This window comes from Schistocerca gregaria, chromosome 5 (genome assembly GCF_023897955.1).
Source record: "Schistocerca gregaria isolate iqSchGreg1 chromosome 5, iqSchGreg1.2, whole genome shotgun sequence".
Taxonomy (NCBI): Eukaryota; Metazoa; Arthropoda; class Insecta; order Orthoptera; family Acrididae; genus Schistocerca; species Schistocerca gregaria.
In genome coordinates, this window is record NC_064924.1 from 569664845 (window position 1) to 569685059 (window position 20215).

Consider the following 20215-nt stretch of genomic DNA (forward strand, 5'->3'; position numbering starts at 1 on the left):
AATATTTTATTTGTATTTGTAGGAAGATCAAGTAATTCTCAGTGCATGGCGAGTGCTACCTACAACTCCTCCTCAGAAACAGAAAAGCTAATTATCCACTTTCACGGTAATACTCATTACAGAACGTGCTTCGTCTGCACCTCTCCTCTCCCCAGCGACACTTGCTTCACTCACAGCCTACAACCCCATTTTAAAACCAACCAAGTCAGAGTGTGTACACTATACCTACTGCTTGTGTACCACTGTATTCCTGGACTCCTTACCCCTGAAATGGTAGAAACTGGAAGTCTTTAGACTGCCAATGCTTTGAGTCTGACCGACGCCACACAGCCATTACATGATTACAGCTGCCTTGTGATCTCAATTAGACCATTTATTGTAGCGAAGTGAATAATGAACCAGTTTCTGCTCCATTGTGGGAACGACATACAACGCGGAGAAGTCATTTTCATGAGATGTTTAAGCAGATGTGTATTTATGAATTTTACCGACACAGATGTATGAGACGAAGTATATGTGCAGTAGATGGACTACGTGAGGAACAAGGAAGATGTTGGTACATTCGTTTCACAAGTTGTAACATCCACCACATTGCCTCACGCATTAATGCAAGTATTTGAAATAAAAAATATAATTATTGGTAACTTATGTAATCAGTATTACAGTTCTACGAAGTAGTGATGATAATAACAATGATTTTTTGGAAAATAGTTCAGTTTCGAGTCGCAAACATTACGAAACTTTTTTTACCCCTTATAAAGTTTCATTTTACCCCTTAGGGGCTAATTACCCCCAGGTTGGGACCACTGACTTAGAGTCACGAAATTTGGCAAGAAACAAAGTTTCACAGTACAAGTAAAGGAAAAAAATCCGAAAATTGTTAATTTGTAATTATATCAAATACATAATTTTTTGCATTAAAAAATTACATTGCATTCGTAATTTGTCAGAAATCTCAGGAACTTCTGTAGGGGCTTGGATCTGGTTTTCAGTAACATGTGATTCACGAGGAAGGTTTGCTTATAAAATTTAGAAATATTTCATGCTAAGTGGCTGAATTATGATGAAGTGAAGTCCCCTGCCGCTGTGAAAACGTTGCCTTTGCCATCTAGCTGTAACGGGCATAAGGTAGCCCGATTTCTGTGCCACTAGCATCGAAGGCCCCTTACGAACTGCTCATTCGACATACATACCCTGACGGTATATGCCCACGACATGTAAGGCATCGACGGTGTTTCAAAGCAAAGTAATGCTTGCAATTGATGCAGGATTGTATTTCCATTATTTGGGATGAGGGTCCGACATCCCATAAAATATCCATTGAACCATTCCACAGAATAATTCGATATTTCCGTAATAACAACTGCCCTATGGCTGGTTGTACTGTTTTCTTCTCTGGTGACTTCGGCCAAATCTTACCTGTCATCCCAACAGGGACGAGAACAGACGAAGTCAACACATCTGATATTGTCAATTGGCATAGCATGTTGATATAAGTAGGTAGACAAGAACAGTTCTGAAACAAAGTAGGTCACCAATGGCATCATCGATTATGTATTCGCCGAGTCATCAGATTTCCCCACCCCTTCCCACTTATACATCTCTGACACAGGCCGATTGCCCTATATATAAAATAGCAGGAAATTTTAAAAATCGCCAGGAAATTCAAAAATAAGCTGCATTTTCCCCGACTCCTACGATGTCATTGTGGAAATAGGGCTGTTGTCCTAAAAGTAAATTAGCGGGAAATTCAAAATTCCAAACTGGTGCATTGTCATACTGAAGGAAATAGGTCACTTGTTCTAAACAAAGAATTCAGGATGGCCACTGTGTTTTCTCCTGATATCACCGTGGAACTAGGTCACTTTTGATAGGTATACAATCCCCTGGGATACAGGTACAGTCTCTATGATGTCAGAATTTAAGATGTTAGGACAAAGGGAAGTAACCAGTCTGCCGACCAACTTAACACGTTTTCTGCTAAGTTTAAACAAGAGCCCTTCTGATGTCACAATTTAAACAAGCTGTTCTGCAACAGTTACTTCTTTATTTACATATTTAAACTAACACTGGGGGCAATGGCCCTCTATGGAGTCCAGACATGCTGTCGCCTCCACTGCCCTGTGCCAATGATGCCATCTGTGAACTTCTTCTGCACATCTGAGCTGTGGCTCACTGCCATTGGGCTATGTGCTCTGCAGAATCAGCTAGCGCTAACTGCATCTGACACTTAGGTATAGATGCTCATATTTCAACACACTTTTAATGATGTGTTAATTCATCCCTTCTTCTAGAAAGAATGTGTGCAATGCAGATGTGACTGCCCATTCTAAAAAAATTGAACACTTTATGCAGATGTGTGTCTCTACCTACAGTAAAGGAATTCAAGTGTAAATGTATCCATTCTTATAAAAATGGATGTGTTCAATACAGATGTAACTGGAAATTGTAAAGGATGTTATATATATTATACATGCAGGGTAGACTGAAAGAAAACCAATTACTAGAGTTTAACAAAACACATTTATTTTTTCATCAAAATAGATTTCTGATAATAAGTTTTGTTACAGTAAATATACATATGCCACATGCTGGATTAGTTCATTGTCGTGTGATACATATATTCCAATACACAAACAAGCCATATACCTCACAGGTTCTGTTTTACATAGTATGTTTGTTTCCAACACAGAAAAAACGAGATACAAAGACTATATATGTTACTGCATATATCCAATATTTACATAAAATAAGTGATATATATAATGCAGGTTAATTTCTTTTGTTTCTACAGTTGATGCACTTTTATTTTTCCAATAACTTGGAATATTCATTGCACAGTTACTTATGCACTTATATGTTTTTTCTTCCAACAGCTTGGAATAGTTGTAGCACATTTTAGAAACAGTTGATGGATTTACTCATATACATTTTAACTAGACTTGACATGAAATATTTATTCACAGCTCCCCTGTGTGGTCTCTTTCAGCATGGTGAGCACCAGTGGAACTTAACCTGCTGTATACACAATGCACAAATGGTATGCAAACAGTATAACTCATACACATATTGTGCAAAAACAAACCCACTCACATACCCAATATGCAGTGACACATTCAGCACTCACAGATATAGACACCTATGTACATAAACTATGATAGGTGGGTCATACTGTTCCACATACACACTCACATTTTCACTATATGAACAACACACACACACACACACGCACACACACACACACACACACAGTATTATCCAAGAGAATAGTGAACCTACAGTAGTGTTTTCATCCTGTCAGCACAAAAGACTCACTTACTGCCATGTACCACATACTGATTCTCTGTTGCGATGCAGTATGCATCTTATGTCATCGTGACTGAATACTGAACTACTATACTATACGTGAAGCTGGAGACCATGCACCACAAACATCACCATGCAGGCACTTTAAGAAATCTTCAGCTGTGAGAGCCATTAATGCTGCACACTGCACATCCATAGCCCGTCTAAGAGTGGCACCTGTGTCTGTACACAAAGTGTACATTTTGGAGAAGCGACCTTCAAAGTGCACAATCAACAACCCATTCACCTAATCTTTCAACAGGCCAATAATCCTACTGCTGGCCAGCTTTGTGCCATAATGTTTATTGGCCACATATCTAGCTATATTGAATAAGTCAGGGAGACACGTTGTTGCTTCATATGGATCGCAGCCCTTCACCTACTAGTACTCACTGTCAGTATCCATATAAAGTCACTTTGGATCTGCAGAATGAGTTTTTGCAAACTCATAATGAAACTGGTATATGTGGAGTTGGATAGCTCTAGTATCTACATGTGCACATAAACAGGTTTTGTGAACGCTGTCGAAACATTAACCATCTCCAAAGCGACGAAATCTTTATTTAAGATTGTGGCCTGCTTAAAATTTGGCACGGTAATACAATCTTCAGCGCCAAAACGCCCCTTCCAGCGGATAACAAAGTGAATTTCGCAATGTTCTCTTACATTTTGCGTAGTGTTCCCGAAAACTGTATTATTCATAAGGTAGTAAAATTCTTTCCCTTTTTTCGGTGTTTAATTCGATATATTCATTCAACCAGGGACACTGCTTGAAGGAAATAGCGGACTCTATACAGTTTCAATCCCAACTTGAGACATTGCTGGAGATTGCGTGAATACAGTATGTACCTTGTTTTTTTCTTGCAACGTTGCGATCAGCTTGGGATGCGAACTGTTTTCCAGAACTCAGCACTCTGGAACAGCCACAAATTTCCGTGTCATGTAAACTAAGAAGGTACATAAAATTTGCCTCTAGACTCTAACCCATTTCAAAATCCGCAGGCCCATTTGATTTCGGTTTTACCCAGTCCAGTAATTTGCTTACCATACAGCCGCCCAAATCCTCCAACAGGTGGAGGTTGTTCCATGGCTTACCCATAGAACTCGTTTACGTCTGGTACATAACGCAACTTGAACACCGGATTTTTTTCACACATTAGTGGGTTTTGCCTTGGCATGCCTATGGACACGTTGACAAAGCCCACCACGATTCCATCATTCGAAAAATAACAGCATGTCAACAATGGTCAAAAGCTCAATCTTGACGTGTGTTTTTCAACGTAGTCCGCCGCATGTATTGGTAGGCAGGGTCCAGATCACACATATCCGGACATACACTTTGAAATCATTCGAAAATATCTACAAGTATACACACATCTGTGTTAATACAAAGTTTTGCCTATTCTTTTGAATTAGGTATGTCGAAATCCTGCCTTACACTCACCACTTGCCCATACCCTGCTTCTGATATGGCAGTGCCTGGAAGTTTGCTGGAAACGAGGAGGTAAGTTGGACAATGTGGTTCCATTTAGTTTCTCGCATGAGTCCAGATATTTATGTGGAATAGCCCCAGTCTTTGTTGTGAGATGCAACGTAGCAGCAATGGGAAATATAGCTTCAGTGAGATTTAAGTCCTCCTGAAGCATCATTTCAGGAAGTTTCTGTAGTGGTGTCTGTTTGGATCTTAGTGAGTTGAGGAAAGTCAGTGTGAATTTCTTAGTGATCCTCTTATAAAACAGTGAGATGGCAAAAGCTACAGCATACCTCCACTTGCCTAGTGTAGTGCAGCAGCTTGACATGCATGGGCTCAACCAGCCATTGGACGCCCCTTCCAGAAATTCTGAGCCATGTTGCATCGATAGCTGTCCACATTAGCGAAAATGTTTTCAGTGCAGAGTTTGCTGCCTGACCTGACCTCTGGATTATGTCTCATATATGTTCAGGCAGTCTTGGTGGCCAAATCCTTCGCTAGAATTGTCCACAATGTTCTTCAAACCAATTGTGAGCCATTGTCATCCAGTGAAATGTTTGCAAAAATGAATTACACGGATACCTGCAAATGGTCTCCAAGTAGTTGAACATAACCATTTCCAGTCATTGATTGGTTCAGTTGGATGACAGGACAGCGTTCATGTAAACACAGCACACACGATTATGGAGCGACCATCAGCTTGCACAATGCCTTGTTGACAACCTGGATCCATGGCTTCGTGGGGTCTGCACCAAACCCGAACCCTACCAGTAGTTCTTAATAGCTGAAATCAGGACTTATTCAAGCAGGCCACTGATTTCCAGTTGTCTGGGGTTCAACCGATATAGTCATGAGCCCAAAAGAGGTAGTGCAGGCGATGTCGTGCTGTTAACTAAGGCACTCGTGTCGGTCATCTGGTGCCATAGACCATTAACGCCAAATTTCATTGCACTGTCCTAATGGATGTGTTTGTCGTACATCCCACATTGATTTCTCTAGTAAATAATAAATAAATGTTGTGTGACTAGGGCCTCCCTTCTGGCAGACCGTTCGCTAGGTGGAAGTCCTTCGATTTGACACCAGTTGGCTGACCTGTTGCTTGTCTGTTACCAATGACAACTCTATGCAAACGTCGCTGCTTTCTGTCGTCAACTGTACGCCATCAGCCACTGTGTTGTCTGTGGTGGGTAGTAATGCCTGAAATTTGGTATTCTCATCACGCTCTTCAATCTGTGGATGTCGAAATATTGAATTCCCTAACGGTTTCCGAAATGAAATGTCCCATTCATCTGGCTCCAACTACCATTCCGCGTTTCAAAGTCTGTTAATGCCCATTGTGTGGCTATGATCACGTCGGAAACCTTATCACATGACTCATCTCAGTACAGATGATAGGTCCGCCAATGCACTACCCTTTTCTACATACCTTTTGTATGCCATCAGTATATGTCCATATTGCAATACCATGACTTTTACACAGTGAATTTCTAAGTGGTGTGGAATAGGATACTAACATGGTCTCTGTTCATTCTCTAATCAGTCAAGGGGTCGACTAGGAAGTGAGAATCATACCTGCTTAAACTGTGGATGAAACCAAGTGTGTGTCATGTTAGTTGTTAATTTAAGTTGTATGCATCTTCAAGCTTATTTATTTACTGATTAAGTTGTATCAGTTTTGAATCAATGTATTCTTTGATTACCACACTGGGAAGTTCATTTATTTATATTATTATCTGGTATTGCCAAATTTGTCCATCATGTGAAATGTTTGTTCAGATTCCTCAAATGTGATTTTTTCGGGGTCTGTTACTAAATCCTGCTGAAGGTAGACCAGAAATTACTGTTGAGAGCATAATAGGAAGGGAAAAGCACAGTAAGTGATTTTTCATGTTGTAAGATTGTTACTGCCTAAATAGGATACCTGTGCGATAAATATGTCTGAATACTTTTCCACGTTGTGGAAAAGTTTGCCAGCTGTAAATAAAACACTGTTTTATCACATGTAGTCTCAATAGTGAATAACGGTTATTCTTACTACACGTTGAAATGTCCCCTTGGAAAAATTGTGCAAGACTGCTTAAGCCAACACACAATATTTTTTAGCGCAACACAATCTGATTTTCAAAAATCCCTACAAAAGAATGGCCCTATACCTTTCACAATCACTTACCTCACAAATATCTTCGTTACTCGAACTACTGCTATACAGCGAGCGCCACTACTGCCAGCTAAATAAAAGATTCAAACTACTGAAGGCACTAACTACTGATAGGCACAGTTAGCAAATGAAAGATTTTAATAGAGGACGAACAATGTATTTACCTCAAAAAGTGTTCAAAAGTCATAATGTATATAGCAGTTCATGACATCCAGGCTTACAAATTTCAAAACTCCGCCATCTCTCACCCCACATCGAGCACTGCTGGCGGCTCACCTCCAACTGCGCAACGCTACGTGCTGTTAACAGCCAACTGCCCAACACTACAATGGCGAGTATTACAACAATGCCAACCAGCCACTGACTGCACATAGCACAGTCAGTGATTTTCATACAGAGCGCTACGTGGCGTTACCAATATAAAAAACCTAAACAACGTACTTACATAGCCCCCATGCTCCCCACATTAATTTTACATATTGTTTTGGGCACTGGCCAATACAGATTTGAAAAAAAATTTCTTGATTATAATTACAATAACAAAGAAATCAAATGCACACACTTATTGATACAATGTTAGTCAAAAGCTAAAATTTTCTCACAATCCATAAAGACAGTCCTGATCGTTCATCACAGCAAAATAACAGTGTTTTTCTCAATATCTGAGCAGTAAAAGAAAATGCACATGGAAATAGTGGATTTCCATGCAGTCTTGAAGAAGTAGTGTTGTCCTTCCAACGGAAAGACAGTGCTGACTCTTGACATGCTGACAGGTAATGGGCCACAACAGAGCAAACCCACAGCAGAGTCAATCGAAGTTGAAGAATATTGGTAGGTAGGTCATCACAGAGCAGACCCACTGTAGTCCTGGTAGAGAGTATGGTATTGGTGGGCCACCAGAGGTGCAGACCCACTGCAGTCCTTATAGAAATAATGGTATTGGTGGGCCATCGAAGGTGCAGACCCACTTCAGTCCTTGAGATGGCTAGCAGCCATCTGTTGCGACTGTGCAGGTGCACAGTCACGATCGAAGAGTCTTGCGGAGAATATAGCAAGTCCATGAACCACCACTTGTGCACTCACAAAACATTTTTTGAAATGTCCTTAGAACCAGCAATACTGTTATCCAGTCCCTTGCTGAATTATTAACACACGTGCAAACACTATCAGTCCCTACTTCTCACATATTGTCCACATACTATGACCAACAGAAGTGTGTGCAGTGAAATGAATCTTAATTTGAAGAACTGGTGTCTACACAGTTATAAATTTACAACATAAGAATACAATTACAAAGGTACAAAATATATTATTAAAGAACATAATAGTACAAACAACATTTGCAGTAATACAGGCTTTACAAAAGAATAGAAATAAAGATATACATCAGAGTTATAGGAATTATGACATAAGTAAATACATAAAATAATGAGAATAGTTTTCAAAACATTAATTTCACACATGAACATTGAAACAGAACAGGACTAATAATGTCTAAACATCTTTACAAAGAAAATAACATAGTATTTGAAAAATTCTACAACATAAATCTTATTAGCTAAACACATAAAGACAGAAAAAAGACAAATACACAAGGATACATAAACACATAGCGGAATAAACACAGGAGGAAAGGACAGGGTTTGTTTTCAGTGAAACATTTTGTACTGCAGTCCAACCCAAAACTTCATTCCATATATCTTTCATCTTATTTCAACATTTGTTTCCACCAAAAAAATCCTATCCAAGCATGTTTTCTGTATTTATATGTTCACATATTTCTTACCTCATTATTTATTTTCCAGTATCTTACCTCATCATTTATTTCCAAGAAAATCCTACCTATACCTGCTTTCTGTAATTTTTCCATATAACTTCTCAATGCATTTCTTCCAATTCATTGCAACTCATTCTCTTATATAGTCTACCCCCTCTTAAGCTAACTTAAATCTACTGAGCTCAGATGCTAAACTAAGGAACGAGGCAATGCAGCAGCACAAAACAATTAATACAAACAGCAATGACAAAAAATTGCAATTGGCAAAGCAAGCTACAGTAAATCTAAATTACCAAGCAATGCAACATTACAACTAATATGAGCCAATGTGTGGCAACAAGAAAAATAAATTAGTAGTAAAACTACATTAACAGAGTAATACAAAGTCAAATTCAGTAACGCTATGCCTGGCAAACAGCAGCAGCAAATGCAATTACTTATATTTAAACATGACAAAGCTCAAGCAGAAAAAATATTACAGTAAAAATGGCCATGTTTAATACATAATCACATCTTAACACTAGAGTGATGCATCACAAAAACTTACTCTGCAAGAAAGTTACCAAGTCGTTAAAAAAATTAATTGTACAATTCCTGTGAGTGGAAATGTCTATTTGTGTTCCTCCTTTTTTACGAAAGTACATCATAAAATTATTCTTTACTGGGTCTGTAGACAGAAAGTAGTTATATTAGTACATGTATTAAATTTTAATTTAAACAATGCTGTGGTGCAACAAGAAACTAGATATTAAACAAAATAGGCAAAGCAAGGCGTGAAACGTCATTCGCTAGCCATAAAGCATTTCATAATGCAGTAAACAATATTCCAACTAGCAAGACAATAGACGTGACATGTTTCTCATCATTTCATTTCAGTAAATATCATAAATTAAGAACTCTACAGTGTAATCATGTTTTCAAGTATGAGGGTGTCGTATTTACGATGCTTTCTACAAAGGAATATCTATAGCAAGGATAATGGCCTCTTTTTTTTTCTCCGCCTGTGCCGCTGACAGGCACACACTAATGGCTTTTTTCCAGGTAGCTGTCGCACAGCTGGGTGCCCACGATGCATTATGTGCAGATGGTCACTTAACTTAACACCAGTTTCCGCTACAGTGGCAGTCTCATATAAAAAATTTCACAGGTCAAGAATTTGCGTTAGAAATCTGTAGAAACAAAATCCTATTGATATAACAGTGTCTAAAAAAAAGATTTCGTCGGCATTGTAATACATTCACGCATTTACATTCATTTCATAACTCTTAAAGTATGATTCTTGGTTTCCAACAACCTTTTTCACAAACCAGAGTCCCTAACCACTAATCATTATTCCTTGCTTTATTACACATTACATATTCATCAACACGTATTCAATATTTCATCATAATGAATACATAGCATAATCAGATTCCTCATATAGCATCATATCATTGATCATAAACATATCTTAAAAGCATAATACACGTCGTCGTCTTAATAATATCATTACACCTCACTCAAATCTCAAAAACGTCGTAGCTTTCTGCAATAATTTCAAAACCTAAAAAAAAATCTCTGCTCATTTCAATAGTGTCATCTACGTCAACCGTACTTTAAAAATCATGATCCCATACCAAATACGTCATTCAAAGCTCTCATAGTATCACAATGGTTCCGAAAAAATATGAACAATTCACAAAGTACAGACAAAATACAATTTTGTAAGTGTGAAATTATCCAACTGTGTAATTGCGTAAACATGTGACACTGACATAGTAAAAAAAATGTTTGTCTCTCTCTCTCTCAGTTAAATGATCAGATAGCTGTGTAATTATGTGTTACAGAGATATGGAACCGATGTGAAAAGTTGTATAAGCAAATACCATATTAGCTAAGGCTCCTTGTGCTTGCCAAACACATGGTACACAAAGTAAGCGTGTACCCCCCTGATGATTAATGTAATTGTACCCTCAGGTGTTACACATTACAGCAATGGAATGAAATGTATCACGGAAAACCTTTGTATCACTGTACTTCAAATATCTTTAAAAATAAATGATTTAAGTACAAAATTAATCACTCAAATACGTGTACTGTAGCGCTAAACTGTGCGTCTTGTTGTAAGATAATCTCTGTGGAAGTGTTGTAGTTATAGTCCTCCGAAAGCTAAGTTCTGCAGAAGTCAATGTACTTGCCTCATGATAAACAAAAGTGAAATGCTATCCGTATGGATATCGTAGTTATTACGTACCTTATCGTGATCAAGAAAATACTATAATTAACGTATTGTTCTGCTACAGAAAAGGCTGTCTCATTGTAGCTATACCACAAAAGTTACTAGTAAAACATGTTTTACTTTCCAGAATAATTCAGAAAAACTGTGCAGATATAAAACAGATACACCGCAAAAGCAACATTTTAAATTGTCACTCATTAGTAGCGTCGGGATATAATCGTGTAGCTGTCACATATACTAACCACTGTGTCATATGGTATCTCACAGAAAGTACTTTAAATCCAGACTGTATTTTCAAGTAAACGAAAATGTTGCATTAAAATCTCATAAGCAGTACTGGTAAATGGTCTAAGTATGTAAGCCTTATGGTCGTTACGTAATCGTGCCACTAACAAGCAAGAATGTACACACACAATAACACTGTGTCGTCTGTTCACTATAACAATGCTTTCGTACTTTCTGTTTAAGTAAGTGCTCTTGGTTCTTGACTGGATATGTAAATTCAAACATTGCAGATTATCTTTCAATAAACGGTTTTACATGTGAAATGTGGTGCAATCTTTTACCCTTTATAGTGAGCATACTTTCAACTTCAAAGCAATTATCATGTGGTATACGTCGCTAAAGAATGCTAAAATTGTTCTCAAGGTTAGCGTGTATGTTATTTTTCTCTGAGCCAGCCGGCGCACGTGGCTGCCTGCGGTGCGTGTCATTGTTTCTTTGTTGTCGCGCGTCGTTATTGGGATTAGGAGACCTAACTTCTACAAATTCACCTTGATGAGAAGGCCCTGACCTGTTGGAAGCTCGCCAGTTCTGATGGAATTCAGGTCTGTCGTTTTGTCGGTAGTTTACATAGTTTCTTGTTTGTCGGTCATGTGGTGGAGAATTTCTCCCGGAATCGTGGTGGACCGTTGCGTTTGAAGTTATTCTGTCTCCCTTGATAATAATTATTTTGGTTCCCATATTGTCTGTTTCTATGGTTGTCTCTGTCACATTCATTACTATGAAAAAGCGATCTTTCTCTGTAACTATTACTCTGCCAGTGGTTGTCATATGGGTGGTGTCTGTTTTGGTCATGATTTGCGTTGTAACAATAGCATTGTCGTGTCCAGTTATTATTTCGTTCATCGCGGAATTGCGACGGATGTGAACTGTAATTGTTATGTTCCTGTTTTCGCGTTCCGCGATTGTCAGTGTCAATTTCTAATTCTTGTAAGAGTCCCTGAAAAGCTTCAATGTCGTCTTTGCAACGTCCTGCCTAAATAACATGTCGTAAATGTTCAGGTAATTTGACTAAGCAAATGCGGATGAGTTCTGAGTGGGCTGTATGGGTCTGACAGGTACTGATTCTTATGCAACACGTCTTCAAAATATTTCACAAGACTGGAAAATTCAGATTGTTCGAAACGTTTCATCATTATGATGCTATGTTTTACTCGGTCTTGTGTAGCTTGAGACCAATATGCTGAGAGGAAGGCGTGGTAAAATTCTCCTTCACTGTGGCTATCGTGAATGACCGATCGCATTCTTACAGGTGGTTTATTCTCTAAGTAGCCACACATAAATTCCAATCTGTGCTCTAATGACCAGTTGGGAGGAAAACAATGAGAGAATTGATGAAGCCACGCTTGTGGACGAATGTCGTTGCCAGAATTCTTAAATGTTTTGAAATTACGTCTAGTAATGAACAGCTTATAGTCAAAATCATCGTGTCGGCGAGTCGCATATCGGTCATTGTTACGTCGTGTCGGCGGTTCCATCTCAAAATTCGGTGTACCTTGCCAATTTATTTCATAATTTCCGAAGTGCCCTGTGTTATTATTTTGTGCCTTTTCCGTATTTCTAAGTCCCTCTTCCCGTGTTGGAGCGCGAGTGTCCTCTGAAATATGTAATTTTTGTATTACCTGCGTCTACTGGTCTTGTACTTCCAGGATTTCTCTTTTGTATTGTGTATTGGTTTGATTTTGATTTTGTTTGAATTTTCTAATTTGTTCATACTCTTTGTGTTAGTGAAGGCTACGGGTCTTGTGTCATTCAGATCATCATCTACCTTTGTAGATAAGTTAGTGAACTGATCCGAAAGTTCGGCTACTTTCTCCGATAGTAAATACATTTCCTCGGTGTGTTTTTCTGAACCAAGTTTCAGAGTGTCCATTTGTGTTGAAATCGAATCTACTGTGTCCTTTAAGTTTTCCTGAGTTCTTGCAAGTTGCGTAACCGAATCGGTGGACGCAACTGAGTCCATTTTAGCTTGCAAGGTGTCCTGATTTTCACGAACAACAGTTTGCAGTTCTTTTATGGCTGCTTCGTGATTCTGTAATGCATTTTCATGACGCGAAAAAATAGGTTGGAAATGCTCACAAATTTGTGTTTTTACGTCATTACAGACTTTTTGGCATTTCGATTCAATTTTATGTAACTCAGTAGTTAAATCTTCACGTGTTTGTTCGGGTGTGGTGTCTAACTTCCGAAGATTTTGTTCCATTGCGTCTAAGTTTTGAAGATTTTGTTCCATTGTGTCTAACTTTTGAAGCTTTTGCTGTGTTTGTCTCTGATTTTGTTCCATTGTGTCTAACTTTTGAAGCTTTTGCTGTGTTTGTCTCAGATTTTGTTCCATTGTGTCTAACTTTTGAAGATTTTGTCCCATTTGTTTCTGATTTTGTTCAAGCGTTGTGTCTAAGTTTTGTAGCCTTTGTCCCATTTGTTGCATTAACTGTAATAACAGTGCACTGGTGTCTGAAACATGTCCCTCAGTGCTATTCGGCAGTGCATTTGAACCGGCAATATTCGCATTTTGAAAAGCAGATAATGTGTCTTGATTTATTTGAGAAAACGGTGAGGACACAAAATCTGAATCTACAGTATTTGCAAGATTGTGTCCTGTCATTTCGGAATCCTGAGGCGAGCTGTTGCCGACCGATCGATCGATAAAGCTTCCCTGTTTACTACCTGTTTCACTGTCTACACCATTATTTGACGCCCTCTCCATTTCCCTATGCACAGTTACTAAATTACTACTTTGAATGTCTGTTAATTCATTACACAGTGGTGCTGGTAAGCTACGCTCGTCGTCACTATTATTTCTCAGTTTACTTTGGAGCCTAGTATTACGTTTTTCACACGCCATTATTATCACTATATTTCACACGAAAACACAGAAAAACACATTTTGAAGAGCAAAACAAGGAAACACATTAACATAACATTGAAAATAATATCTCGTTAATTGCAAGCGCAGCTGCGAAATACTTGGTGCAAATCTACATGCACGCCACAACTGTTTTACTGTACAAGAATGAAAAACCACAACCACAAAGGAAATTTTCTCTACAATTACGCGCTAGCAATAAACAAAGGCTGCACTAATTTCACAAACTACAAGAAAAAATCAGAAGATTCCAGTGAGGTATCCTCGGCTGAGGGTCGACATAGGAAACGTCCCCTTGGAAAAATTGTGCAAGACTGCTTAAGCCGACACACAATATTTTTTAGCGCAACACAATCTGACTTTCAATAATCCCTACAAAAGAATGGCCCTATACCTTTCACAAATTACTTATCTCACAAAAATCTTTGTTACTCGAACTACTGCTATACAGCGAGCGCCACTACTGCCAGCTAAGTAAAAGATTCAAACTACTGAAGGCACTAACTACTGATAGGCACAGTTAGCAAATGAAAGATTTTAATAGAGGACAAACAATGTATTTATCTCAATAGTGTTCAAAAGTCATAATGTATATAGCAGTTCATGACATCCATTCTTACAAATTTCAAAACTCCGACATCTCTCTCCCCACATCCACCACTGCTGGCGGCTCACCTCCAACTGCGCAACGCTAAGCGCTGTTAACAGCCAACTGCCCAACACTACAATGGCGAGTATTACAACAATGCCAACCAGCCATTGACTGCACACAGCACAGCTAGTGATTTTCATACAGAGCGCTACGTGGCGTTACCAATATAAAAAACTTAAACAACCTACTTACAATGTGAGTTATAAATAAATCGAGAAAATCCACGCGTCTTCAGAACGCAACAAAATGGCTGCATACGGTTGCGATTAACTGTGTGCGAAGCAAGCCTGAGGCAGGTGGAGTTAGCGTCTATTACTGTGGCGTCAGATGCTGCACCGTGCTGCTGCAACAGTCTGCATTTGTAGACTGGCCTCCGAACTGTTGTGATATGCCAGCCCACGGACTGGCATACCACGAGACTGACAGTAGATGCTGTGTGTCAGTAATGCTACGGCAGCGGGGCCTATGTGCCAGTGCTTATTCACCTCCACGCCAGCGGCAGCTGCGGCTGGCGCTACAGGGCATGTAACCCAGCGGCAGTGACTCGCAGCTTGGCCCTGCTCCCTGGTCTGATCCACAGTGGCGCGGAGGCCCACGTGGTCGGCCGCAGCGGTGATCGGCGAGTCTGCAGTCCGCAGAGTGCCATTCTCCCCCCGGTGTTGGTTTCCATAAATAAACGTTAAAAATTCTTCTATAAAATTTTATTTGTTAAAGTCACCTAAAAAAACTTCTGGACACCGCATTACCTGTAGGTAATCCTTTATTCCAACATTATATAGGACCAGGTTTGCATTATTGTAAACGCATCTTCAGAAGAATAAATATGAAACTGAAACTACCTGGCAGATTAAAACTGTGTGCTGGACCGAGACTCGAACTCGGGACCTTTGCTTTTCGCGGGCAAGTATGCTACCATCTGAGCTACACAAGCACGACTCCCGCCCCCTCCTCACAGCTTTACTTCTGCCAATATCTCGTCTCCTACCTTCCAAACTTTACAGAAGCTCTCCTGCAAAGCCTAGCAGAATTAGCACTCCTGAAAGAAATGATATGCAGGGACATGACTTAGCCACAGCCTGGGGGATGTTTCTAGAATGAGATTTTCACTCTGCAGCGGAGTGTGCGCTAATATGAAACTTCCTGGGAGATTAAAATTGCGTGCCGGACCGAGACTCGAACTCGGGACCTTTGCCTTTCGCGGGAGAGCTTCTGTATAGTTTGGAAGGTAGGAGACCTGGTACTGGCATAAGTAAAGCTGTGAGGACAGTTCGTGAGTCGTGCTTGGGTAGCTCAGGTGATAGAGCACTTGCCCGCGAAAGGCAAAGGTCCCGAGCAGCGCACACTCTGGAAATACTTAATTGTTCTAAAACTGCATGATTAAACCGTGATGTCAGAACGCAGCTGCTTAAACTTAAGAGAAAACATGTTACAAAAAAGAAAAAGAGGACAGCAGACAGGTTACTTTCCTTTGTATTAGCATCTTGAATTCTGACATCACATTGACTGCGGCAGTATGCCACGAGACAGTATGCTTAGAACAAACGACCAGCCTCCTCAGTGATATCAGGGGAAAATACAGTGGCCATCTTGAATTCTATATTTAGTGAAAGTGGCCTAATTTCTCCAGCATGACAACGTGTCATCTTGGCGTTTAGAATTGGTCACCAATTTATACCAAGGACAACAGCCTACTTCCATAGTGACATCACAGGACGAGGGGGGGGGGGGAGGGGGGTAGGGAACCCTGACTACTTTCAATTTCCCGGCAAATTTTTATCTTTCCCCACCAATTTAGTACATAGGGCAGTTTGGTGGAGAAATCCGGCGACTCATCGATTACGTCATAGAGGGCATCTTTGGTGACCTACTATGTCCAGAACTACCCTTAGCTGCCTACTAATATAACTCCAAAATCAATAAAATAAATGAGTAATTACAATAGCTTATGCCAAATTACACCAAAAATTTAATCTTAAAACTAAAAAATCCTCGAAGTGCTTTGAATTCCTGGGGCCGACATTTCTCCAGTGTTGATACTGATAACGAGTAAAAATTTTCGAGATTTTCAATTCCCAGGATAGATGAACTGTCTATACACGCACTATTGTACGAGTCGCTCGGAGCATGAGTCCTACTCGCACCTGTTTGTTTTTCTTCCCTACTTTTCACCAGCATTATGTTCTTTAAAAATGTGAGAATCTTTCTTTAAAACACCATGTGTGTATACTCATGGGAAAATGAATCAAATGTAGCTGTGTGTTTGCAAAGAGTGTAGTACCGTAGCCTTGGCGAATCCACTAGCTGGGTATGACCTGTGGTGCGGTAGGAGCTTCTACTGGCCGTCAGCCTGAAGGGTGGGTCGCAGGATGGACAAGACGCGCGATACGAATGCTAATGATTGCAGCCTAGTCCTGAGTACCTGATGCATGGGACAATCCACCTGCGAGATGGTTCGGGGCGCAAAGTAAGAAACTCGATTCGGGGAATACAGTCGTCGCGAGAATCAACTGCCGTCGGCAACAACGGGATGATGAGAGGGGTCCAGTTTGGCGGATTGTAAAGACCCACTCTGTAACAAATCACTGGCCACTTCAGAGCTGCTGTACAGCAATGGGTTAATAGATACAGCATGGAGAACCAACTCCTCATCGTGGGGTACAGAAACTACCAGTTTCCTCATGTACCTCTGATCAGCGAAAGTCATATGGTACAGAGATTAGAATGGGCACGGGAATACCATTTCTAGATACCTGAAGTACCGGAAATGCCACCTGCAGAGATGATTCACGTTACTCTATAACGTAACTGGGTTTTTGCATTGCGGTAATGGAAAGTGCTGCTGTAAAAGTTCAAATACTCATATAAGGTGGGAAGTTGCTGCACTGTTGCAGAGCACTTTGAATTTCAAGGGCAGTGTGTGGGCGACCATTTTCCTCTTGGAACAGCACATCACCTTCCTGCTACACGAACGACAAAAGAACTGGTCTAACAACATTGAGCACCGGTTGGCATCCGCTCCAGAAACACCAAAGGTGTTGTAGCTTATCGCACTGCAGGGTACAAGGCACGGGGTAGGGCCAGTCGAATATACTCTATGAGACAGCGCTCACCAGACGTACGTCGTACTCGCAAACGACCATCACTTGCTCGCACGCAGGATCTGCTTCCATTGCTGAAGACCACCGCGAGCCGTTCTGCATCCCAAGTGACCCTCTGACGGCATCCGTCGAGCCGTGCACGTCGAGGCTGCGCCGCGAGTTAAAGATGGGCTGGGGGTGTCGTTCGCAACAGTTCTTGCTGACACGTCTGGGATCACACGCCCTCTGATCTAGACTGTGTTACCTGGATCATCTGCCACTGCTGCCCTTCCAGTACATCGACCCTGGCGGGCGTCTGTGCTGCATGGACGTCCAGAACTTCGTCTACTGATGTGAGCATGTCCACATGGCCGCTGATTGCACAACTGACGCACCACCTCCAATTTGTGTGGCAAGTCTCCGAAAGGACTATTACGCCACTCGGGAGGCCCAATTTGACCCCTCAGTTGGCCGTAGGAAGCACGAATGCGTCTCCTGGGCAGGTTCGCCTGCTTGCTTCACTCGTTTGCAGCACCCTAAGCTTTCTGGCTGTGAGCGTTCCCTATTAAAGGGAACGCTGTCTGTTGGAGGACGACGAGAAAACCTTTAACAGTACAGCTGATCAAAATCGACGTCGTCTTCCAGTTGTACTGATTTTTTTCCTGGCAGTGTACACTGATAAGCCAAAACAATATGACCACTATCCACTGCGACGTTGGATGCCGCGGGTACGTGACGCGGTAACAAAAGTAACGGTAGGGGTGTAACTTCCACCTCACTTATCGACCTTAATGACAGTGAAAAATTAAACCGTGTGTACCTAATGGACATTTGAGAAAAAGCAATCGTCACCGAAGTTACTCTGTCGGTAAAGAGAGAGGAAGGGTTACATCTAAATGAAAGGAAGAAATGCAAATGAAAATGGTGGAAATTAATATTGAAAAACGGTAAAGTTAATAAAGTAAGTAAAAGTGCTTCCATTAAGTTAACAATTAACTGACGTTAATTAGATATTTGAGATTTGGGGAAAATTACGGTCGCCAGTCCTATGGACAACTACTATAATAACTGAAAAGGAAAGATTATTGCACATATAATTAGCACTAAAAGCGTGGCAACTGAAGGTTGATACGTGTTGTGTGAAAACTGAACGTTTGTCAGAAGTAATAAATTTCGCTACACTCTGACTTAATTTAGCACAAGAATTAATAAAACCGGAAAACTGAAAGTTAATTTAGTGACTGATATTAATAGTGAACTTTGTTTCTGAAACACTACGAAATTAAATAAAATAAGGTTAGCCTTGCGCTACCTCAACAATCATCTCAAAAGCTACTTGAATCTACGCAATTTAGAAATAAGAGATTTAACTTTGAACTTGAATTTAATGATTTTGAACAATTAACTATAGTAAAATTTAGTACGTACCAAGCTGAGCTGCAGTCACAGGCAAGCTAAAATATGATAACAAAACTCGCACTCTTAATTTGTGCTCATGTAATCTAAATATAGTTCTGTTTGGTTATTGTAGCCAGCTATGAATATTTTAAATGAACTTTGACATTAAAGCAGGAATGGAATGATATTACTTTAATGCTGGCTTTTGAATTTCAACGACATTCGGGTTCATTTCGGAAAAGGAAAGGACCCTGCTTGGTAATGTACTTGGGACAATGAGCAACACGGGTTCATGCTAAGTTGCTGTATTTTAGTGATGCAAATGGAAGAGTTTGAAAAGCTGAGGTCTGCCATACAGTTCTAAAACTTTTCGTGCTTTCAGTCTTCCTTGTTGGTTGATTGAAGGTTCGAAGTCGTCGATCGAGGAGGTGGCGGCAATCACTTATTGTCGGCCTTCGCTATTGCAGAAGCTGGATGTTGGCGCGTCTTCTTCTCGACACGGTCACCAAGCGAAACGGGCTCTTGATGTGCGCCAGCTAATGCTTCCCGTCCGCGACACCGTGCCAGAAACTATCATAGCAAGTCGAGCGCAATGACATGCTGCCAAACCCCGAAAGCGTGGCAACTCGCGGGAGCGTCACACAACATACCTGCTCCACCGCCCTACTCCAGCCAGACTCTGCTCTGTCCGTGCCCCACGCGGCAGAGTTAACACTACCGAAGATCCTAAACACTTTGGTTCTCCACACGACCTATCGAAGTAATCGTTCGATAGCATAGTTTTCCCTAGGCAAGACCCAGCGTAAAAATACAAATAATAATTACAAAACAAACCAATTATAAAACGACATAAAGGCATAAATGTATATGTACAAATTGGACATCAATTACAATATATAAAGACACAGAAATATCATATCTTCAGGTAACAGAATAAGGAAAAAATTTACAATACAATAGATCGAAATAGG